Here is a 25657-nt window from a genome sequence, read left to right on the forward strand (position 1 = left end):
ACTGGTGTGTAGTTTTTTAGTAAAATGAATTAAGGAACTCTTATTCAGACTCAAAAAGACTCGTTTATTGAAAAGCATCGAAGACTGAAACATTTATCCCCTTCTGCAAAATAATCTCATCTTTATTCAAATAATTTAAAAAGGACGGAGTTAAAATGTAGTTTTTTTCCAGTAGCCGAATTCCCCTTAAATTTAGCTTGCGCTCAGAAAACGATTCGGTGAACGACTCAAAATTCATTCAAAACAATGATTCGTTCACGAACGAACCACCACTAGAACGCAGCCGGAACTGACGTACATAGAATATGAAGAACTGAATGATGTGGCAAAAATGAAACGAATTATTTAATACCGACTAGACTACTCATACCTGCGCCTATAAGTCAAATCTAAACTATCAGCTGCCCGAACGCTCACATACACCAAATCCGAGCTTCGCGCATCGCCCGCTTGATTAACAAAATCGCTGAAATCGCGAATGTCCTTCCGCCGCAAAGTCCGCGCCGCTGCTTCCGGATTGTCAGTCTGAGCTGTTTCCGCCGCCATTGCGGGTCTGAGCGAGTCCCATCCGTGCAGAGAGGGGAGAAGAAAAAAACATCAACCATCTGGCGGATTGGCTTGACAAGACGAACACACAACACTTGCTTTCTCTGTCTCATCAAGCCGACAGACCCGCACTTGATCTGTTTTGACTCGGAGGTGTCCGCGGAGAGGAGGTCGTCGCTCGCTAAAGCTAGGCAGAAATTTTGCGAGGAGTCCGGCCGGGAGGATTAAGAGCAGAAAGCCCAAACCATGGCTCAAATTCTGCCTATCCGCTTCCAGGAGCACCTGCAGGTGGGTTTTAACTACGGTTAAACCGTATGAGACTCGGTCACCGCATTAATAATCGGCGGCTCTGCTGTAACAGAGGTGACGGTGCTCGTTAGCTTTGGCGCTAGCTTAATGAATGACCTCCCATCCATTTCAACGGCTCTGTACCAAAAACTCGCGAGCTGCCGGACAGCATCTTTAAACCGGCGAATTTAATGCGTGTGTGATTCTAAAAACTGCTGGATGTTCGAATTTAAACGTTCGAAATCGCCGTTCAGACAGAAAATACTAACGTTAGCTGTTCGAATCGAACGAGCTTATGATGCAGTCTGGGTAACGTCAGTCAGGTCGCTAGGATTTTGGACACATGCAGGTGCACGCAGTGATCGGGGAAGGATTAAACCAGCTTTATCAAGCTGCATAGATGATGTGATTGATTTGATCGCAAATGTGTCGACTGAATAAAACGTGACTCGAAGGGTCCACGTTTACCAATGGAAAATGTTCCTTTATTGCTGATTTAAAGGGATAGTTGATCCGTAAATGTATATATTAAAATCTTGTAACTTACTCAAAAACCAGTGTTAAAGATGTTAATTATAACTAAGCAAAAATTATAAGTAAAATATATGGGTGTGTATTCACAGAGATTTCACTAGTCGATTCAGATTTCGATTCGATTCAAAATTCGATTCGCTTGGATTTCTATCAGATACGGACCACGTCAGTTTTTCTCAAGGAAAAACTGTACAGGATTCCAGATTCAATGACTATGTGTTTTTAGATGTAATAGTCAGAAGAACTCAAATAAAAAGAGTTGTATCCAAACATTTAACATGCACATAAGGTTGTTTTTATGTCAGCTTATTAGTGGTATACTTATGTTTCTATGCCAATAATTTTTCCCCCTTATATTAAATGAGACCTCCCTCACAGGTTAAGTAAAAATATGTTGCATATATTTAGCAGAATGCTTCGCTCTAGAATTATTTTTCTACCTAACAAACAAGTTATGGACATTAAATGGCTTTTCAGAGGTAAATTTTGCTTGATATTGTTTTCAAGCTGTTTTATTGACGTCTTTTCATGGTTTAAACACTGATTATGCGATCACATGAGACAGTACTGTGGTACTGTTTCTTTCAGCACACCTTCTGATGTTTATTCATGTTTATCTCATGCTATAGCTGGTATTAAAGAGGAAGAGATGTGCTCCAATTTCATGATAAAATGGACGGAATTTGAAAGCTGAGACTTTTTCATTTCATAAGTAAAGCACAATGCTTATTGTTTTAATCATGCATCAAATTAAAACAGCATATACTAAATTATAAATTTTGGAACTTAAGAATTTATATTAGTTCATCAGAATAAAGATTGATTAAAATCAATTATTTGAAATTGTCAACGCATCCCTTGTAAAAAAAGATGCCATGTAAGTCAATGCTGGCTGATGCTGCCACTCAACATTTTTAGTAAGCTGTCCCTTTAAATAATTTTTAATATTTAGGATGGTGTATTAATGTATATATGGTGTTTATCAACACTGATGTGTGATACATTGATAGATAGATGGATAAATATATCAGATTTGAGTGCTGATGCATGGATATTTGTTGTTTTCATGACTTAAATTCCAGTTACCGGAGTGTTAATGTAATGAACGGGCCTGACTTGAGTCATTACAGTGTATTGTGTCATTGTCCAGGTGCATCACAGTGGGGGAGGATGATGGGGCTTGTGAGATTGTACCTGATAGAGCCCTATTTTTATCTCAAAACGTCCCATAATCATTGAAATAGACTCGCAGCAGACACATTTATGACCTCTAGGCAGTGTATGAAAAAAATAAAGGCTACCTAGACAGCATTTTGATTGCAAAAATAAATCTTGTGAATACAAAAAAATACTAGTATTGTATCTAACAATGGTAATTAATGCCTATCCATCTCTTACAGCTCCAAAACCTGGGCATAAACCCAGCGAACATTGGGTTTAGCACGCTCACGATGGAGTCGGATAAGTTCATCTGCATCCGGGAGAAGGTGGGCGAACAGGCCCAGGTGGTGATCATCGACATGAGCGATCCAAATACACCCATCCGCAGGCCCATCTCTGCAGACAGTGCCATCATGAACCCAGCCAGCAAAGTCATTGCTCTTAAAGGTAAGACACAGGGGCACTGAAGCCATCTGAAAAGTCGGGGGGGACACATTAAGGCATGGCATTTTTGAAATGTAATGATAATTTTTGGCATGAATATAGAAATTTCCATGAGGTTGTGTGTTCCTGCAACCCCCTCCCACCCCCTCAATATATAACATGACTACAATATCTTTGAATGACTATATTTTTCATCGAGACAGTAACATAGTGTATGACTTTTGTGATGCCAAATGATGTAATTATTTTAAAATACCCTCCATAATTCCAACAAGTTTGTTCATATTCTCAGCCATCTCTGTCTCGTTAGGTATTAAAGCTTCTTGCTGTAATTTTTGGGTTAAGAATAGCTTTTAAAATGCTCATTGGAAATGTCTTGCCGTCATAAATGCTTTGTCTGTTCTTGCTTGTTTTTGTTCTTTTTTATTTTTTGTTTCTTACTGCTTTCTTATGTTTGCAGACGGTGAGTTGAATTTCATCTATCCTGAGTTGTGGGATTTTGAATCGTGAAATGTGGGGTCAATCTGAATGCCTTTGTTGAATGATAGGTTAGCCATGTAAGGAGGGGGTTGGGATTGTGTAACATGCATGTAACATGGCAACAGCCTGTTTTACCTTGTTTAGTGTAAAATTAAAGACATTTTGTTGTTGTTAGTTGAAATAACAATATTCAGCGCTTTATGTATTTATTTTTGTTTTGGCACTTGGCAGATTACTGTTAATGCAATGCATAGGATGAATATGTCTGTAAACTGATAGATTTGCAAGGCAACTTTCTAAATATACTTCACTCCACAAGTCAGCTGTAAGAGTGAAGAGTGCATTATGACCTTGAAAATACTGAGATAAATACTGAATGTTGTAAGATTGTCTTATAGTTGCAGTTCTGTTTTGTATATTATTATTATATATGAGAATTCAAAAGTTTGGGGTTAGTAAGATTTATTAAAGAATGATATCAATACTTTAATTTAGCTACGATTCATTAAATTGACCAAAAAATTACAGTAAAATGTTTACTGTTTTACAAAAGATTTCTATTTTAAATAAATGCTGTTCCTTTGAACTTTAATCTGAATGAATCCTAAACAAAATAGTAACATTTTTTAACATTGATAATAATGAGAAATGTTTCTTGAGCAGCAAATCAGCAGATTAGAATTATTTCTGAAGGATCATGTGAAAATTCAGCTTTGCATCACAGGAATGAATTACTGTAATATCTATTTTAGATAAGGCCAAATAGTTGTATTATATTGTATTTTAGTCTGTTTATTTATTTATTTATCCTTAAATGTGTTTTCTTAAATGTGACATTGTGTTTTGTTGTGTGTGTGATTTTGTATTGTGCTTATGTGCGCCTTTTACCTAAGACAGATTTCTATTACTGGTTGATAGACAAAGTTTTTAATTTTTGAATCTTTAAATAGAAAACAGCTCTTTTAAATTGTGGCTATTACTGTTTTTTTTTTTTTTGTTTTGATAAATTAAGTGTTGATTTGATGAGGAAAATTATTTTATTTAAATAAAAAAAATTTACTAACTCCAAACTTTTGAATGATAGTATATTCATACTAAGTGCAGAAATTTATTTTTCTGAACCTTGAGGTTATATAATAAATGCATTTCTTAGTAATATTCAGAATTTATGGTGTTTTCCCCCTAATGACATTGTAATGTACAAGGCCAGATGTTTTTTTTTTTTTTTTTTTTTTAAATAGCCTAAATCACCAATAGTGGTTTACAGAAATTAAATCAAATATACAGTGACCCCTAAAATATTTGGACACTTAAAAGGTTTCAGTGCCATTGCAAAATATCAAATCAAGTGCAAACAAAAGCATCTGCAAAAAAAACATACTTCAACCTTTCTGAGAACTAATTAGATTTTTAGTGACTGTTTTAAGTCTGCTTTCCATAATTTCTACAGACAGTTGACAACCAGAAAGTGTCCAAATACTTTGTCTTAATTTTATTTCAGTGATTTGCTTTGATTAAAAAGTGTGCTTCTGCTAACTTTCTTTCAAATAAATGCTACTATTTTATTTTTATTGCAGTGGTATTCATACATTAAGTGTGGCTTTAAGTGTCCTAATGCATTTTGGGGACACTGTATTTTTATAAAAGTACAATACATATCTGCAGATTTAGCCAATTGCAATCCATATTTTAGGCAAGAAAATTTGTATTCACTTATGCCTGAGGTAAGGTGATTCATTTGATTGCAGACAAAAATAATATTATGGTTTTGAATTTTATTTTATTTTTATTTTTTACATGAAACAATCTGCATTGCATTTTTTTGTAGTGCAGAGTATATACATATGAGTTCTTTACTAATTAATAATTGATAAGCTTACTAGATTTAGAACATCACTAAAAATTGTCCTACTAAATGCAGATCAAATCTCAGCTTGATGTTTGTAAATGTTTGCAGTGTTTGCCCTGTAGCTGTTCCTTTTGCATTGTAACTGCTTTGTCATGTTGTCCATATCTTTGTCGTTACCTTACACTCACGATTTAACATACACATGTTGTTAGCATTACGCTTGATGTCTGAATGGTAGCTAATTTAAATTACACTATTCTTGAACTAGACAAAAAAAAAAAGTCGCAGTTTTTTTTCAAATGACCCCTGTTCCTGAATTTCAGCGGCAAAAAACCCTTCAGATTTTTCAACATTGAAATGAAGAGAGCAAGATGAAGGCCCACACCATGACCGATGACGTTACATTTTGGAAGTGGATCTCTCTCAATACCGTAAGCACTTGTGACAGACAATGCAGTCTATCACTGGAGTATGGAAGGAGACTCACAGCCCATCAAAGTCTTTGACCGACATTCCAGTTTAGCAGGCTGTCAAATTATTAATTACCGCACTGACGCCAAACAGAAATGGCTGCTTCTGATTGGAATTTCTGCACAGGTACAAATAACAATTTGATTTTTGTATAATTGTGGATTTCAGTTGCCTTATCCATTCCCATTAACCTGCATGTCACAGTGGTTGTCGTTTTCCTGCTGAAATGCCATTTTTAAACCTTTTCCTGTAAGCAAAACCGTGTTGTGGGCGCAATGCAACTTTACTCAGTGGACAGAAAGGTGTCGCAGCCGATCGAAGGCCATGCTGCTGGATTTGCTCAGTTTAAAATGGAGGGAAATGCTGAGGAATCCACCCTTTTCTGCTTTGCTGTTCGGGGACAAGCTGGAGGAAAGGTCTGGTTATTCATTTAAAGTGAACGTCCGTTTGGAAATAAATAGTAGTTATGTCATTGCATCTAAAGTAGTGTAAATTTAATGTCACTCATGTATTTTTTCCCCACTGTAGTTGCACATTATTGAAGTTGGAACACCTCCGTCAGGTAATCAGCCGTTTCCAAAGAAAGCAGTCGATGTGTTTTTCCCCCCAGAGGCCCAGAACGATTTTCCGGTTGCCATGCAGGTATTTATAGTTTGAATATTTCATGAATATTATTAAAATTTGTCTGTTGTCTGTTGGGGCGTTAGGTTTAACCACATAATTTCCATGGCCATCAGAACAGAACAACAATTTATTTCTTTATATATTTTCAAAAAAGGTAGGAGACTCACTTACGTCTCTGCTTTCTTGTCTTCTTCTAGATAAGTTCCAAGCATGATGTTGTCTTTCTCATCACCAAATATGGCTACATCCACCTGTATGACCTTGAGATGGGCACCTGCATCTACATGAACAGGATCAGTGGAGAGACCATTTTTGTCACCGCCCCTCATGAAGCCACATCTGGCATTATTGGCGTGAACCGGAAGGGACAGGTACTGACCGCTTTATCTGCTGTAATTGCACACAGTAAGAAGAAAGTGGTGCATTGGCTTTGTTTTAGCTTGAACAGTTAGGCTTGATTGGTCAGCACATTTGAATGGAGCAGCTGAGCTAGTTCCAGACAGACACCAGGCGTTTGTTTCTGTGTAGTTGGTCTGGGCAAACACACCAGCTTGTGTTCTGTAGTCTACTGTAACAGGATGCCATCAGTTGATGAATTATTTTGGAGCTCAGACCCAAGTGTCATTAAACATGCAGAGAGAGTGCAGAAATGTGATCCCTGCTCATTGTTACTCTCCCGTTTGTTTTCTCCTCCTCAAACCACATGACTGTCAGTCAAATGTATTTATCAAACGTCAATCAAATTTCAGAGCGTTTCCTAAAGATCATCACAACAAAGATTCTTGCAGTCTTTACTTTTCATTTTGATTGATTTATTAGGAAAATTAGGATTTAAATATCATATTTAGGTTCTTTTATAACTCAAGTATGGTTTTTGTCTGGAAAATAACAACCAAAGCATCTGGCTTGACGTTAATAATCAAACAAACCATCCTTTTCTCATGATTCATAAGTTAAGCAATGTTTTAATAACATTTCTACTTCAAACTGCAGTATGCATTAAAATTTGATAAGATTGAATCATTTCCTTTGAATCGATTCATAGTTTGAAATTGTTCACCACAGGTATTACTATATCATATTTTTTAAATTAATTTAAATGTTGGTAATCTAAAAATATTGGTAAATGTAGGCGATGCTCTATTACTATTTATTATATTGTTGAATATAAATGAAAATGGTAAATATAAGTTTTGTTCATTTAATAAAAAATACATGTAAAAAAAAAACATGCAAGTTATTTATATGCATTAAAGTTATTACTTGCATTAAACATTTTGAATTCACTTGGAAGTGGCTATTTGTTTAAAAATGATGGTAAATGTATTCATTTAAAAAATGCAGTCCATAATGCATTATGATGCTGTAACTGGGGATGAAGGAATCGCTGTAAATAACAGCATTTGTTGAGTCCTCGACACATACAGTGAGAACAGTATGTGCCACTCAGTAGGAGGTAGAGACGGCCACTGTAATCCTCTTATTGCAGTCTGCACTGTGTTCACTCAGCCTCAGTCACTGACTGATGACCAGCTCTGTCACAGGCTGTGCTGCAAACTTAAATAAGTGCATAATGGGATACCGGCCCATCCATGTATGTATTACTCTGAGGGTTACTTTAGGTGTTTAAGGGCCCAGATCAGCATTATTTGGAGCGTATCAGTGCATTATTAGGTGTTATGAATAGAGATTAGCCAGCATTAGCACTAATTTGGTACTGCAATGGAGATTATGTGCTGGTCTTGGCACACAGAGATTTGTTTATCTGAGAAAGCCAAATAAACTTCACAACAAGCGTTACTGATACTGAAAAGATGGATAATACAGAAAAGGTGCTCATAAGTGGCTTGTGGCTGTATGTCTTAAGATTGACGAAGCCTGAACATTTCAATTTCCAATGGTTTACAATAGTTCAATTTCAGTAGTTGGTATAAATATGTGTGAAATTCATGAGTTTTGACAACACTTACGGTGAAAATGTTGTTAAACAGTCTGCATTCAAAAAAATTTAAAGGAAAATAAATTAATATGTTAAAAAAACTTAGAGATACTCCATCGCAATTCGCAAAATGAAAATTTTGTCATTAATCACTTACCCCCATGTCGTTCCAAACCCGTAAAAGCTTTGTTCGTTTTTGGAACACAATTTAAGATATTTTGGATTAAAACCTTGAGACTGTCCCATAGAGTGCCAAGTAAAATAACACTGTCAAGGTCCAGAAAGTATGAAAAGCATTGTCAGAATAGTCTGTCTGCCATCAGTGGTTCAACCGTAACGTTATGAAGGGATGAAAATACTTTTTGTACACAAAGAAAACAAAAATAACGACTTTATTCAACAATTCCTCTCTTCTGTGTCTCTCCAAATCAGTGTAGCGCCATTTTGGCAAATCTGAGCAGTACGCAGGTGGCATACGCTCTTCTGTGTCAGCCGCGCAGATGCGCTGTTTGCTTTTAAACCAAAGCGTAAATACATGTAAAAAACGTATCCTTGTGGCGCGGCTGATACAGAAGATCACCTGCGTACTGCTCAGATTTGCCAAAATGGAGCTACACTGATTTGGAGAGACACAGAGGAGAGGAATTGTTGAATAAAGTCATTATTTTTTGTTTTCTTCCTGTACAAAAGGTATTCTCTTATTTTCATAACGTTATGGTTGAACCACTAATGGCAGATGGAGTATTCTGACAATGCTTTTCATACTTTCCTGGACCTTGACACTGTTATTTACTTGGCAGTCTATGGGACAGTCTCAAGCCTCCCTGTTTTCATCCAAAATATCTTAAATTGTTCCGAAGATGAACGAAGCTTTTACGGGTTTGGAACGCCATGGGGGTAAGTTATTAATGACACAATTTTCATTTTGGGGTGGAGTATCCCTTTAATTCATGAAAAAAGTATCATGCATAATTTTTCAGCATTCATAATAAGAAGTGTTTTTTGAGCAGCAAAATCAGCATATTAGAATGATTTCTGAAGGACCATGTGACACTGAAGACTGGAGCAATGAAGCTGAAAATTCAGCTTTGCCGTTACAGGATTAAATGACATGTTAAAATATAGAAAAATAGAAAGAGTTATTTATTTCAAAAATAATTACCCAACCCACCCCAAATTATAATTCTGTTTAATTTGTAGTGTGAATTATACTGTTGGTGTCTGCATTCTGTGTCTGACACTGTCTTTGTCATTAATTTTTTTTATCAGGTTCTGTCTGTCTGTGTGGAGGAAGAAAACATCATTCCTTACATCACTAACGTGCTGCAGAACCCTGATCTGGCCCTCAGGATGGCCGTCCAACAACTTGGCAGGTGCCGAGGAGCTCTTTGCTCGCAAATTCAACAATCTGTTTGCTGGTGGAAACTACTCTGAAGCTGCCAAAGTGGCTGCCAATGCACCAAAGGTACAGCAGTCTGCATCACACAACCTGACGTCTCATTAGTCTTTGTCAGGCAAATGTTGGGGTTTCTGATTGGCTGTTGGGTTCTTGCAGGGCATCCTGCGCACCCCAGACACCATCCGTCGGTTCCAGAGTGTTCCTGCTCAGCCCGGTCAGACTTCACCCCTGCTGCAGTACTTTGGGATTCTGCTGGACCAGGGCCAGCTGAACAAGTTTGAGTCATTGGAGCTTTGCAGGCCCGTCCTGCAGCAAGGCCGCAAACAGCTCCTGGAGAAATGGCTGAAAGAAGACAAGGTAGATCCTCTTCTGAATAAATATGTAGCCATAATGGATGAAACAAAGTCATATCAAATAATAATGATAATAATAAAAATAATAATATACAATAAAATAGACATACCCCAGGTTTAATACATGGAAAACTTGGAAAATCAGAGAATTATAATAATATCATTTTTTGAAAAGTCAAAAAAAATGCCCATGCTGTGGGATTTTTTTTCTGTTTTAGAGTAAAAGTGAGTAACTCATTCTTTGTATTTCCATTTTTTTAAGGGATAGTTCACCCAAAAATGAAAATTGTGTCGTCATTTACTCCCCCGCATTTTGTTAATTTGTGAAACTCCTGATATCTCTATGAATAATGCCATTATTGTTGCTTAATGTTATGATGTGGAATGAAATCCTGCTGTTTTGGGTTCCTGCAGCTGGAGTGCTCTGAAGAGTTGGGTGATCTGGTGAAGTCTGTGGATCCAACTCTTGCGCTTAGCGTTTATCTAAGAGCCAACGTTCCCAACAAAGTGATCCAGTGTTTCGCAGAGACTGGGCAGTTCCAAAAAATTGTACTGTATGCAAAAAAGGTGAGTTTAAATGTTTTTCCCGGCACTAAATTTTACATTGCTCAATAAACTGCTCTATCTGTGTGAGTGATTTAAAATTTGAGCTCCATCCTCTAATGCGTGGCCATCTGTGTGCAGGTTGGCTACACTCCAGACTGGATCTTCCTGTTGAGGAACGTCATGCGGATCAGTCCAGAACAAGGCCTGCAGTTCTCCCAAATGCTCGTTCAAGATGAGGAACCTCTGGCTGACATTACTCAGGTCTAAGAGCATTGTTTATTTTATTTGATAAAAATTGGCATTTCTGATGATAAAGTAGGTGAACTTTGAATTTGCAAACAATTTTTTGTTTTATTCTACAGATGTGGATGTGTTTATGGAGTATAACCTGATCCAGCAGTGCACTTCTTTCCTGTTGGATGCCTTGAAGAACAACCGCCCCACTGAGGGTCCTTTGCAGACTCGTCTGTTGGAAATGAACTTGATGCATGCCCCACAGGTGCTTCATATAAACATCACACACCTCGAAATGTCCCTTTTTTTGCAAAAAATTTGTGATAACGTTATTTTTTTAAATGATATTTTCCTATTCAGGTGGCAGATGCCATCCTGGGGAACCAGATGTTCACTCACTACGACGCGAGCCCATGTGGCACAGCTGTGTGAGAAGGCAGGTCTTCTACAGAGAGCTCTGGAGCACTACACTGACCTGTATGACATCAAACGAGCCGTGGTCCACACCCACCTTCTAAACCCAGAGGTACGGCCCACATTCTGCTTGAGCTTTTACACTCAGTGTTACTCTAACATTCATTCGCATTATTTGAAAGGAATACGACTCTTAAATGTTGATAGTTGTGTCATGGCTATCAGTATTTTGTGAGAACATGGTACTTCTGCACTGATTGATGTGGTAAGATGTTGTGGTCCGGTTGCAGTGGCTGGTGAACTACTTCGGCTCTCTGTCGGTGGAGGACTCTCTGGAGTGTCTGAGAGCCATGCTATCTGCTAACATCAGGCAGAACCTTCAGATCTGCGTCCAGGTGGCCTCCAAGTATCACGAGCAGCTCTCCACCCAGTCGCTCACAGAGCTCTTCGAGTCCTTCAAGAGCTTTGAGGGTAACAATGCACCATAACCGATTGTCCTAAATTTAGGACAGGACAATATAGCTTAAAGTATTATATCTCTAGTTTTTGTTTTTTGTTTTAACTATATTCATTGTGTACCTCCATATTTGTATATTGATCTGACATGTCCATATATTTTAATAACGGTACATTAATATGTTTTTATAATGAAGTGCCACATGGACACTTCCCCGAACAAGTTTAAACAAGTGTTTTATATTGATTACCATATGAACTGAGTCATGGAAGCGAATCAGATCTCATGAGCATATGTGATTGTGTGCCCTGCAGGTCTGTTCTACTTTCTGGGCTCCATTGTGAACTTCAGCCAGGATCCAGAGGTTCACTTCAAATACATCCAGGCTGCCTGTAAAACTCTGGTCAAATCAAGGAAGTGGAGAGAATCTGCAGAGAGAGCAACTGGTTATGATCCTGACCGTGTGAAGAACTTCCTCAAGGTTTGACTCCTTGAATTTCTGTTTTGTGCTTTAAACGAGCATCTTAATGGAAAAGTTCATTTTGTTATTAAGAACAATTTATCTTGTCTTGAACAGGAAGCAAAACTGACCGACCAGCTGCCCCTCATCATTGTGTGTGACCGCTTTGACTTTGTCCATGACCTGGTGCTCTACTTGTACCGCAACAGCCTGCAGAAGTACATTGAGATCTATGTTCAGAAGGTATTCGAGACATGATTGCAACAACTCTTATGATCCTCAGGTGATCTCCTCGGCTCTCTGTGTGGTGTTTCTGTAGCGGTGGCTGATTGAGCAATTAACTGGTTTTGTCAGGTTAACCCCAGCCGTTTACCCGTGGTGATTGGAGGGCTGCTGGATGTGGACTGCTCCGAGGACGTCATTAAGAATCTCATTCTGGTGGTCAGAGGCCAGTTCTCCACTGATGAGTTGTGGCCGAGGTGGAGAAAAGAAACAGGTAGAAAAAGAAACACTAAAATGGAAAAATGTTTCAATTTAATAAATGTATAAATAACACTTCTCTTAATCTGCTGAATTAGCACAGTTATGTGCAGAGATATTTCAAATTGACTAGTATTAGTGTTTAATATTGTTGGCATTGGTTTGATTTGGCTGATATTTGGTTGATTTCGGTCTGTATTTGACTATTTTGATCTATGGCAGACTGAAGCTGCTTCTTCCGTGGTTGGAGGCCCGTATCCACGAGGGCTGTGAGGAACCTGGCTACCCATAATGCCTGGCTAAGATCTACTCGACAGCAAACAACAACCCTGAGCGCTTCCTCCGAGAGAACCCCTATTATGATAGTCGCGTGGTGGGCAAGTACTGCGAGAAGAGGGACCCCCATCTGGCCTGTGTGGCTTATGAGAGAGGACAGTGTGACCAAGAGCTCATCCATGTAAGGAACAGTGGTGCTTTTGTTTTAGCCGTTTGTTGCAGTAGAATATTTGAAGAGATTGTTCATTGAAAAATCCAGTTTATAAAATGGTAGGAAATTGCTATAAATGTTTTTTTCATCACATTCACAGGTTTGCAATGAGAACTCGCTCTTCAAGAGTCTGTCCCGATACCTTGTGCGTCGTAAGGACGCTGAGCTGTGGGCTAGTGTGCTTCTGGAAAGCAACCCTTACAGAAGACCTCTAATCGACCAGGTGCAAATTAGAAAATAACTTAACAGTCAACAGGAAGCTTATTTGCTACCTATTTTAGTTACTTCATTTCACATTTCCCAGTAGAACTGCACAACTTGAAAAAATGAAATTGAAAATTATTTGTAATGTGGAACAATTGGTGTTACATACTTGAATATAATCAGATGATTTAAGGGGGAGGGGCTAAAGAATGAGGGATCGGTGATGTCACCAGAAAAGGAACATTGTTTCAACCTGTTCGCCAAAAGACTAGGAATACCATGTGAATGCTTTAGGAAAGAAAAATGGGGCAAATTTTGAATTCATGTTGACATTTACAAATTATAATCTCAAAAAAAGTGCTTTAAACATAAAGATTAAATCCAGTTTATGTTCCCGTCCACCACAGGTTGTTCAAACTGCCCTGTCTGAGACCCAGGACCCTGAGGAAGTCTCTGTTACTGTCAAAGCTTTCATGACTGCTGACCTACCCAATGAACTCATTGAACTCCTAGAGAAGATCGTCCTGGACAACTCTGTTTTCAGCGAACACAGGTCATTTCATTTTTTAGAAACATTTGAGCGATGACAGAATATAAAATGATTTCCATAAATGATTTAAGAGAGTTAAACATTTGCTTTTCCATTATTTGTGTCCCCAGGAACCTGCAGAACCTCCTGATTCTGACAGCCATCAAAGCTGACCGCACTCGTGTCATGGAGTACATCAACCGCCTCGACAACTATGACGCCCCAGACATCGCTAACATTGCCATTAGCAATGAGCTCTTCGAGGAGGCTTTTGCAATCTTCAGGAAGTTCTATGTGAACACATCAGCAGTGCAGGTGCATCTTTCATCTCAAGTATCTCTGGGCTGGAATATATTCTATGTGAACACACTTTCTCTTTACCGTTTCTGCAGTGTCAAATAATTTGTTGCCTGACTTGACTGTAGGTTCTTATCGAACACATTGGGAATCTGGACCGGGCCTATGAGTTTGCTGAGCGCTGTAATGAGCCGGCCGTGTGGAGTCAGCTGGCTAAAGCACAGCTGCAGAAGGGACTGGTGAAAGAGGCCATTGACTCTTACATCAAAGCTGACGACCCTTCAGCCTACATGGAAGTGGGACAAGCTGCTGCCCAAAGTGGTAAGAACCAATAAAAAGTGCCTGATTCTTGACTGAATACAAAACTTCCAAGTTGAGGTGTTCATAAGCATGGGAAATGTTCTAGTAATGAGATTTAATGTTGTTTTCTCAGGAAACTGGGAGGATCTGGTCAAGTTTCTGCAGATGGCTCGTAAGAAGGCCCGTGAATCGTATGTAGAGACCGAGCTGATCTTTGCCCTGGCCAAGACCAACCGTCTGGCTGAACTGGAGGAGTTTATCAATGGGCCAAACAACGCACACATTCAACAAGTACGAGTCTCCTACTTTGGCTAAAAGTATTAAACTGCTTGGTTAGAAATAAATGAGGCACAATTTGCCACCAAATGTGACACAGATGTCTCATAATGAATCTGGTTTATTTTCATAAATTTGTTTTTGTAATTTGCAATATTGCTATATATGGATATATTCAGATGTAAAAAATAAATAAACTGAACTATTTTACATAAAAAAAAAATATATATATATATATATAAGTAAAAATTTTAATGAAATTAAATCATTTCTAAACCATTAAATATTGCTGTTTAATTAAAAAATTACAAATTCTTTTGTGTAAAAAGAATAAATTTTTTTATGTAAATGTCTGATCTTAGTTTGCTCTTTTTCTGTCTAGGTTGGTGATCGATGCTATGATGAGAAGATGTACGAGGCAGCTAAACTACTTTATAACAATGTATCCAACTTTGGCCGTCTGGCCTCCACTCTGGTGCATCTCGGCGAGTATCAGGCTGCTGTTGATGGGGCCCGCAAGGCCAACAGCACAAGGACCTGGAAAGAGGTCTGGTTATACATTCTAGGTTCTTGCTCTTTTCTGCAATTACACAAAACATTTTAAGTTGCAGGTTAACTTGTTGTGTTTTTGTTAATAGCTCTGATCCCATTTGTTTTGGCTCTATATATTGTGTTTACATTGGTGTCAAAGATGTTGTCTGCTTGTAGGTTTGCTTTGCCTGTGTTGATGGGAAGGAGTTTCGTCTGGCTCAGATGTGTGGATTACATATTGTCGTTCATGCTGATGAACTTGAGGAGCTCATCAACTACTACCAGGTGAGAATGATTTTATTTAGGTTTGATGTCATTCTTTCATAGCCTGAGATATTAATCGTGGAAAGCCTAAAAATATAAAGACATTTTAAAATGGTGATTTCCAGGTCTGAAAAAGTTGTGATGAAATATTGTATACTACATTTTGAAATTTTGCTCTTTTGTGAGTTTAATCATTTTTACTGCATTTTATAAACAAAGTGCCTACTACAGTATTACAAACACACAGAGTAGAGTATAAGGAAATAATAGTCATATTATTATTGTCCGGATAGGAGTCTTTTTTAAAATGATCCAGTTATCACAAACAACTCAAAATCATAGAATTCATTCAGGGTGGCTTGAGTGTGTCTGTCCATCTCAGAGTCCAGCAGGATTGATATTTATGGTTTCTCCATCAGGACCGTGGCTATTTCGAGGAGCTGATCACCATGCTGGAGGCGGCGCTGGGGTTGGAGCGGCGCTCACATGGGCATGTTCACAGAACTTTGCTATCCTCTACTCCAAATTCAAACCGCAAGAAGATGAGGGAGCACCTGGAGCTCTTCTGGTCCAGAGTAAACATTCCCAAGGTCTGTCTGCTTCTAATATATAAATTGATGTAAATGGAATTCTTCTATTTGGTTCAAACTAGTTAGCATTAAAAATAGCATATCTCAGGTGGTACATCTTTATGTATTGATGATGGAACAAATTGATGAAACATTTCATATTGTCTGTTCAGGTTCTGAGGGCAGCAGAACAGGCTCACCTGTGGGGGAGAGCTAGTCTTCCTGTATGATAAGTATGAGGAGTTTGACAACGCCATTATCAACATGATGAACCATCCTTCAGATGACTGGAAGGAGAGCCAGTTCAAGGACATCATAACCAAGGTACTATCACACATTTCTCATACTTTAGGTTAGGACTTCTTCAAACAGTTCACTAATTTGACTGAAAAAGTAGTGTTTTTTTATTGAATTTAACCTTTTCTGTTAACTCTTGTTGCAGGTTGCTAACGTTGAGCTGTATTACAAAGCCACCCAGTTCTACCTGGAGTTCCAAAACGCTGTTACTGAATGACCCTGTGATCGTATTGTCCCCACGTCTCGACCACACTCGTGCCGTCAACTTCTTCAGCAAGGTACTGTGTGCGACGTTTGCTCCCCACCATTACATCTCTTTTAAAATCAACCAGTTTGATTGTTTTTAAAACGAAGGGTTTTATTTTTTTTTTTTAAGGTCAAGCAGTTGTCTTTTGGTTAAAAACCATACCTGAGATCTGTACAGAACCACAACACAACAAGGCTGTAAATGAGGCACTAAATAATCTCTTCATCACGGAGGAGGATTATCAGGTATATCTACGCACCATTTTGGACACAGCCTGTAATTTTATAAACATCTCTGGTTGGCAGCTTTGCAATCTGTCGTCGTTTTGTTGTTTTTTTTCCCACAGGCTCTGCGTACATCTATTGATGCTACGATAACTTCGATAACATATCTCTGGCTCAGAGCCTGGAGAGGCACGAACTCATCGAGAGTTCAGGCGAATCGCCGCCTACCTGTTCAAAGGAAGGAAACAAACCGCTCCGCCTAAGCAGAGTGTGGAGCTCTGCAAGAAAGACAAACTCTACAAGGTCTCACCCTCAGCAAACCCTCTCTCATACTAGGGTGTTTTTTAATATTTTAGATAGCAGGGATCCCAAATATGACCTTTCTTATGTGAGGGACTCTCATGCTAAAATTGAAAAACACATCTGTATAGTTTTTTGTGTAAAGAATTTATGCTGTTGAAAATGTATCTTATAAATAAATTACATCAAGTCATCATAGTAGCATTTATAAAATTTTTTTTACTTATATTAATAAATTTTTGATTTATTATTTTAATAAAATTTTTACATGCAGGACCTTGTTAACTGAATCTTTGTTTCTTGTCTCTCCTTCACAGGACGCAATGCAGTATGCTTCAGAGTCAAAGGACACAGAGCTGGCTGAGGAGCTGCTGCAGTGGTTCTTGCAGGGAAGACAAGAAAGAGTGTTTTGCTGCCTGCCTGTTCACCTGCTACGACCTGCTGAGGCCTGACGTGGTGCTGGAGACCGCGTGGAGGCACAACCTCATGGACTTCTCCATGCCCTACTTCATCCAGGTCATGAGGGAAACCCTCAGCAAGGTGAGCCTCCATCCTCTGGGTCTCATGGTGGACACGGTTTGGGATGAAAGATGCTTTAGACTGAAACTTTTCTCAGTCGAATTGCTTTATATCTGTTCCAAAACTGCAGTGAGCTGCCAAACATGCCGCGGCTGCCTTCTATAGATTCCACTCGCAATTGATTTCGATAAAGTTTGGCGTTATCATATTTGCTAAGCTAAAACACAGTATTTCTAAATTCTAATAAACAAAAATGCATAGCACCTGCCTGCAGTACCTGCTAAAAATCTTTTTATTGATACCTTTCAGTAAAAATATTTCTCTTGACCATTAATTATTTTCATTTTATGATTGATGATGATTGATTAATTTATTTCTCTACATTAAAAATAAAACACTAAAACCTAATCACTCATTTTAAATATCACGTTAATTTAGTCATTTCAAATGTATAGTATGAAAAAATAGAATTCATTTTGAGATCTGCTTTAGATTACATTAAAAGTCTTAATAAATTATTAGTATTTTAAAAGATTATCTTTATCATTGTCTAATGCTCCCTTAGATGTATAAGGGAACTGAAACATGTACAACTAATAAGCAATGTATCGGCAGAGACTGACAGATTAAAATTCTTGTAACCGATATGATATAAAATACCTTTCAGAAGTTTGGGGGTTAGTAAGATTTTTTTGAAGGATGTGCTCTAATACTTATCAAGGCTGTGTTTATTTGATCAAAAATTAAGTAAAACTTTAATATTGTGAAATACTGTTACAATTTAAAATAGCTGTTTTCTATTTTTAGATATTTTAATATGTAGTTTATTCCTGCGATGAAGAAGTTAAATTTTCAGCAGCCGTTACTCCAGTCTTCAGTGTCATAATAGTATTCTAATATGTTGATTTAATGCTCAAAAAAACATTTTATGAATAGAAAGTTAAAATGAACAGCATTTATTTGAAGTAGGAAATCCTTGGTAAACATTATAAAATGTCTTTAATTTATTTTATTCTTTGTGAATAAACTTATTCATTTATTTCCATTATATTATTAATTTATATACCACTATATTGGGCATCCAAACTATAATGATTTAAAGGCTGCTGTGCTCGCTTGGTTTTGGAGCCTATTTTAGTACCGTCTTTCCATATTAGCATAATTTGGAATCTTTTCTCTTGAGAAATCTTTATAGTTTTGTTTCTCCTTTCATTCATGAACATGTTTGGACCAGACATTTATTCATCAGAATATTTCAGTTCCCATAACTTTAACCATTACCTTTTTTTTTTTTTTTTTTTTTTTTTTAGTGAGTTTAGATTTATGGTCACACTAGGTAATACTGAACCTCTAGTGAAAAACAAATGATGGTTGAGCAACAGGGAGGACATTTGATTTGTATCTTCTGTGATTTCCTTCTGTTAAACACTTCTGGTGATTGCTGCATTTGTTCTCTACCTGCTTTTTGCAATACTGGACTGTTAATTTTGCTTTTTTTTCTTAACCTGCCACTCTTAAATTCCCTTTCAGGTTGATGCAATTAGGAAAAGGTGAAGGTTCACTCTTATTCCATCTTTAACCCTTGTAGTTTGGAAGACTGAAACTTTGAAGAATCTGCATGAGTTTCTTGTCCCTCCCATGTCACTAGCCTGTACTCTCTGCTGCTTTTTAACTAGACTTTACTTGAGTTTCTTCTAGATTACTCACCATCCGTTTGCCAGACGCTGTGTGGTAGTTGGCCTCAGACCTGTAGATGGTAGATAGCTGGAATTTAGCTGATGAACGCCACTAAGCTGTCATTTCATTGACTGGACGTAACTACTGTTTTTTTTTTTTTCTTTTTTTTTCTTCATTGAATTTAAAATCATATAATTTTAAAGTTCCTCCGCTAATTCAGCTGTAGACTGATTTAGGTAATTAGGTTTAAAAATGAGATGACCGCAAAATGAAGGGACCCACATTTTCATAATTTATATTTTATACAGAATTATATTTGCTACTTGTAAAGGAAGCTTTTTTGGTGTTGAGATTAAAATTTTTTAATTTATTGTTTTACCCCCATGTCGTTCCAAACCCGTAAAAGCTTCGTTCGTGTTCGGAACACAAATTTAAGATATTTTGGATGAAAAACCTTGAGACTGTCCCATAGACTGCCAAATAAATAACAGTGTCAAGGTCCATAAAAGGTATGAAAGTCATCGTCAGAATACTCCATCTGCCATTAGAACGTGCAATCTGGGTTATATGAAGAGACCGGAACACTTTTGTAAGGTGAAGAAAACAAAAAAATAACGACTTTATTCAACAATTCCTTTGTCTACAGTCTCCACTGTTGTCTTTTCATATCGCCATCTTGCTGTGTATGCTCTTTTGTGTCATCCACGCCACAAGGATGCGCTGTTTCTACGTGTTATTTAGCTTTGATTTGAAATTAAAACAGCGCATCCTTGTGGTGCGGATGACACAGAAGAGCATACGCAGCATACGGTGATATAGAGAGAGACATAGGAGACAGTTGACAAAGGAATTATTGAATAAGTTGTTAAAGTTTTGAGACTCCGCTTACAAAAAGTGTTCCCATCGCTTCATGTAACCAAGATTGCACATCTGATGGCCGATGGAGTATTCTGACGACGACTTTCATACCTTTGATGGACCTTGACCCTGTTATTTACTTGGCAGTCTTTGGAAAGTCACAAGCCTCCAGGATTTCATCCTAAATATCTTAAATTGTGTTCTGAAGACGAACGGAGCTTTACAGGTTTGGAACGGACAGGGGGGGGGGGGGGGTAAGTGATTAATGACAATAATTCATTTTGGGGAGGAGTATCCCTTTAAACTAAGAGTTGCATTGTTGCTTGATTTATTTTTCTAACTACAATCTAGCGACAGCTATGAGAAAGTGTGGTCCTTCACAAAAAACAACAACAACAAAAAAAAACGTAGATACTTTACTAGCATGTGTTTTAGCGTGTTAGTAGCACCCTTGAAAGGTCAGGAATTGTGGCTGTTGGCTTTGCCTGCCTCTGGAAGCCGTGAATGGCTGTTTAAACCATCTCTCACCCCGTCACACACCTTCACTCTGACTCTACCTTTCTCTCATGCACTCTTTTTAACATGGGAATAAACAAACTACACCTGTGGCATGATTTCTCCCTCTCAAACAAAACTTTGACTTGCCGATCTCTTTAAACCTGCTCAACAATATAATACTTTAACTTTTTAAAAACTGACACCATCTCTATGTAGAGAACTGAACCCAAATGCAATATTTAAAAGTGTAATTTCTGTTATCATTTATTTACCCTCATGATGTCCCCAACCTGTATGGACTGACTTTCTTCTGTGAAAACACAAATGGAGAAATTTTGAAGAATGTCCCAGCTGCTCTTTTCCATAACATTGAAACAGTCCAAAAATAACAAAAAAGTACCATAAAACTACTATAAAAAGGTATCGTATGACTTCAGAAAACTTGGAATGTAGCACATAAGTCACAAAAACCACTTTTATGGCCCTTCTTTGTCATTTTTGGAGTAAGCTCAACAACTCTCCGTCCCCTTTCAGTTTTATTATATTGAGAAAGAACAGCTTTGAAACATTCTTCAAAATATCTACTTTTGTGTTTCCACTGAATTAATAAAAAAACTAAAGTCATACACATTTGGAATGACATGAGTGTGAGTAAATGATGATAGATTGTACTTTTTTAGGATAATTATTGCTTTAAATGAGAAATTCACTGAAGGATGATTAAGATACCCAGGACAGTCTAACTTTTTTTTAACTTTGCTTTTACTTCCTTTTTGGTCATATTTTATCAGCTACATCAGGAGGGGGAAAAGGGAGATAGCGATAGGTCCTTTTGTAAGTTTCAGTTTCTATTATATGCACGATGACTTCCTTTTTCTCACAGCGCCGGGCCATCTTTCCACAGAACCTGTCAATGAGCAGCGTCCTCCGATTTAAAATATTCACACCAGCCTTTCTTAGCACATCAAGTGAGACCTTTAGTTTGAATAAAGGTGCAGTTACATTTACTGTTCCAGCTCATTTTTGCGGGTGAAATTCAGTCAAATCAATAGGAAACAATGTTTTGCATCAGGTCCTGGGAATTCACCACAATGAGCAAGCCATAAAGCTGCTTGATTTGAAAGTGACTCTATGTGAGGCTGTGCTTCATACATCGCTACAGTTTTAATACTGGACTTTTTTCCTTGCCATAATTTTCCAGAATTTTCATTAATGTGATTGCACCTTAAGAGGGGTTCTGTTTTCTAATATGCATTGTTAATTAAAAGGATACTGACTGACTGGATGGGGGACCATCTACTGCTTTTACCATGTCTTTGTTATCAACTGAATCACAGAGGACATATAAAGCCATAGTGACCATGTGAAATGCATAGACCCGTAGGTATGTATAGGATGCTTATTTGAGTGGGAAGGGTTTGTCATCGGGTATGGAGTGCCTTGGCAAGAAGCTTGTGCCCTGAGACCTGCTTTGAAAAGCGTGTGCACCTTGTATTAAGCTTGGCTTTATGCATCTCCCATGAATGGTCCCATCCATCAGTCATTACCCCCTTTCTTCTGAGTATTTATCTCTTCTCATTGTTCCTCTCTTGTCCCCTCTTTTGCACTCTCACTCATTCAGGTTGATAAGTTGGATGCTTCTGAGTCTTTGAGGAAAGAGGGAAGAACAGCTCACAGAGGCACAACCCATTGTCTATGGAGGATCCTTGCACTGTCCCTTCATCTAAGAAGGAAAAAACTTGTTATATATCTCCACTAGGCAGATTATTCATCAAGCAATATAGTATTTCTTTGGCTAATACAGGCGATCTAGAGGCCAAATGTATTAATTTATTAACATTAATTTTATTTTAGGTTTTATTTAAAAATAATAAAATTTTTGTTTTAATAATTTTTTAATTTATTTATTTAATTTATTCCCCCCCCCCATTTTTGTTGTGTTTTTGTTTTATGCTAGCAAGTATGAATGGAATTTATATTTAATTCACATATATAATTAATGTAATATTTTCACTTAATGTTTTTGCTGTATCCTCAAAATACCTAATATGCCACAATATATTAGTTTATCATTGTACCTGTTTTTTGGTTCATTCATTTGCTTTTTCTTTTGAAATATTTTTATAAAAGTAAAATATAATATAAAAAATTTATAGATATATATATAGAATCATCTATATATCTATATCACATAATTATATATATATATATATATATATATATATTTATATATATATATCATTATACTATATTATATATATATTTCATAATATTTATATATTATTTTTTTTGTTTAATGCCTAAAGGATGAGACTTATATTATAGTTAAATCACATATATCAAAATATTTGCAGTTACCTAAAAAATACCTAATATGCCAACAATCTTTTTCTTTTATTGTTGACATCTTTTGTTTTGTTTAATGCTAGCAAAGTATGAGTCAAATTATATTTAATTTCACATATTTAATTTATGTAATTTCACTCTAAAATATTTGCAGTAACCTCAAAATACCAAAAATGCCTGATATTGGCTTATCACCTTAGAGTTAGTTTTTTATTTTATTTGTTATTAGTGATTTTTTCTTTATTTTCTTTTTTTTTTTTTTTTTTTTTTTAGTGCTAGCAAGTATGAATGGAAATTATATTTAATTATATAATATACATATAATTCATGTAATATGTTACTCAAAAATATTTGCAGTAACCTCAAAATACTGAATGTATATTGGTCTACCACCGTAGTCTGATGTAAAATAATTTACAGTTGCATACTAAACCCATTAAATGAGATGAACAACCTGTCGTAGGTGGTTTTTGTATTAATGCTCCTGTGTTCAATCATTTTTCCCAGGCACACCCCAACTGATGTCTCACTGCAGGCCCCAATGTCGCAGTCCCCCCACAGCAGCCTTACGGCTACGGCCTACCCCACAGCGACTGGCTACGGCCAAACCCGCACAGCCAGGCTTCGGCTACGGCATGTAAAGCCTCCTGCCCACAGCTGTCCATCCATTCGCTCCTTAAGTTCCCTTACTAGCTTATTGTGATCTTCTCACAAGGTTATATAAAGCCATTAAAAAAAAAAAAAAAAAGTTACGAGTTTTAAATATTTCCGGTTAAATGCAATGAAGGACTTCATTTTTATTGTGTGTCGTCAAAGAAAATTATCAGACCACATTTGTTGTTATTTCACATTCCATATTTAAGGCTACTTCTATTACTAGTTTTTTTTTTTTTTTTTTTGTGAGCTGATTTTTTTTATTAAAGGGGGCATGGGTTTGTGTACTGTAAGTGGAGTGTCAAGAAGAGCAATTAACCTTAAAATATGTCGTGAAGCATCTGATTTGCACTCTGTCGTGAGAGGAACTACTGTAGAATCTCTTAATTTGATGTATTGTATGTGAAGAGCTTACACTGTCAGTCTGTTTACTGCATTTCATTATCTGTATATTCTGAAAAAAGGTTAAACAATATTTGAACATGAACGTATGCATACCATGGGTACATTTAGCTAACACTAAGTACTAATCTGATATCTACACAAATATGTAGCTGTATTGGAAATTTTAAGTGCTATACGACATGAATATAGTAAATGATTTTAATCCCTTAGCCTAAACGGGTTTCCCCGATCGACCTCGTAGTTGTTAACATTCATTCATTCACTCCATGTGTACAACAGGTGACCTTTCCTTGTATTGAATACAGTGCATCTTCTTGTGTGAATCCATTTCCATAAATGAGCAAGGGATACTTGAATTCTTCTGACTTCTGTGTTTACTCATCCGAGTGTGTCTTGTCTCCTATGAGGTTGTGCGTGCAAGGTGTCTGCTGTGCTTAGCTCAATATGCAGAGTGTACAGGACGACTGAATTACACAAATTGGAGTATTATTCCGATGCTCGGTCCACCGGAAGATTTGTGTCGGGATGTGGTGCTATTAAGAAAGCCAGAAAGTTTTTGGCTAATTCACATGGATGGTGATTACTTCGGTGGCTTGATTGTAAATCGGCACACATTTTTATTGTTTACAAAGAAAACTCATCCATTCTCTAGCGTATATCTTGCCAATTATGTTTTCACAGGATCACGCAGAAAGCCATTAAAGGTGCACAGTCATTTTTTTTTCTTCTTTTTTCCAGTGTCGTGCTGGTGCAATATTGGCAATTATCTTGAAAGGAATTGAAGAAATGTGTAAGCTGGCATAATGATTTTATCCTGTAAACCAAATAACATTCCGCTGCGTCATGTGATGTCAACATGGTTGCCCCCATAAGGCGGACCCCCGCCATGATACCATAAAATCACCATTTACTTGCGCTAGTGGGGCGAGTAAATGTCTTTTAAAACAAAATAATAATTATACACACATATTATTTTTAAATAAAAATGAATGAGGGAAGTCATATAAATTTTGCAGAAAATGTATTAATGGATATTTGTAAATTGCACTGCTGATTTGTATCAATCTGGGCATGAACTTACCTCGAGGCACGGAAATTCTACATTCGGTGTACGCTAGAAAATCAGGGAAAGTCAGATATGTTGATCCCGGATACGCAGAGGCAGGATAAAATTATCCGTATGTGTCAGTAAAATTTCGCTTTTCTATTTTCGTCTCGTTAATAATAATAAGAATTAATGACCCGCAAGCCATACAGCGAAGCTGCTGAGCGACATTCTAAAGTAATACGACCCGCAAGCAAACGTTCTTATAATATTGAGAGTTCGCTGAAACTGATCCCGTCCACTCGAAAATGGATGTTAGCGACAGAACGGATGGCGGTGGTTGTTCTCGCGGTCTCTTATCTTGACTGACTGACACTGCAGTGAAACGTGAGTCATTTCCTGTGACTGCTTCTGTCGGGGGCGTGAGAGTGGCTGCAGGTTATGACTTGTC

General features: G+C 37.3%; 1 pseudogene; it reads left to right on the forward strand.

The window, feature by feature from the left end:
* The first annotated feature begins 267 nt into the window (after nt 1-267).
* LOC122133923 lies at nt 268-23743 on the forward strand (annotated as a pseudogene).
* The last annotated feature ends 1914 nt before the right edge of the window (nt 23744-25657 follow it).

This window comes from Cyprinus carpio, chromosome A15 (assembly GCF_018340385.1).
Source record: "Cyprinus carpio isolate SPL01 chromosome A15, ASM1834038v1, whole genome shotgun sequence".
Classification (NCBI taxonomy): Eukaryota; Metazoa; Chordata; class Actinopteri; order Cypriniformes; family Cyprinidae; genus Cyprinus; species Cyprinus carpio.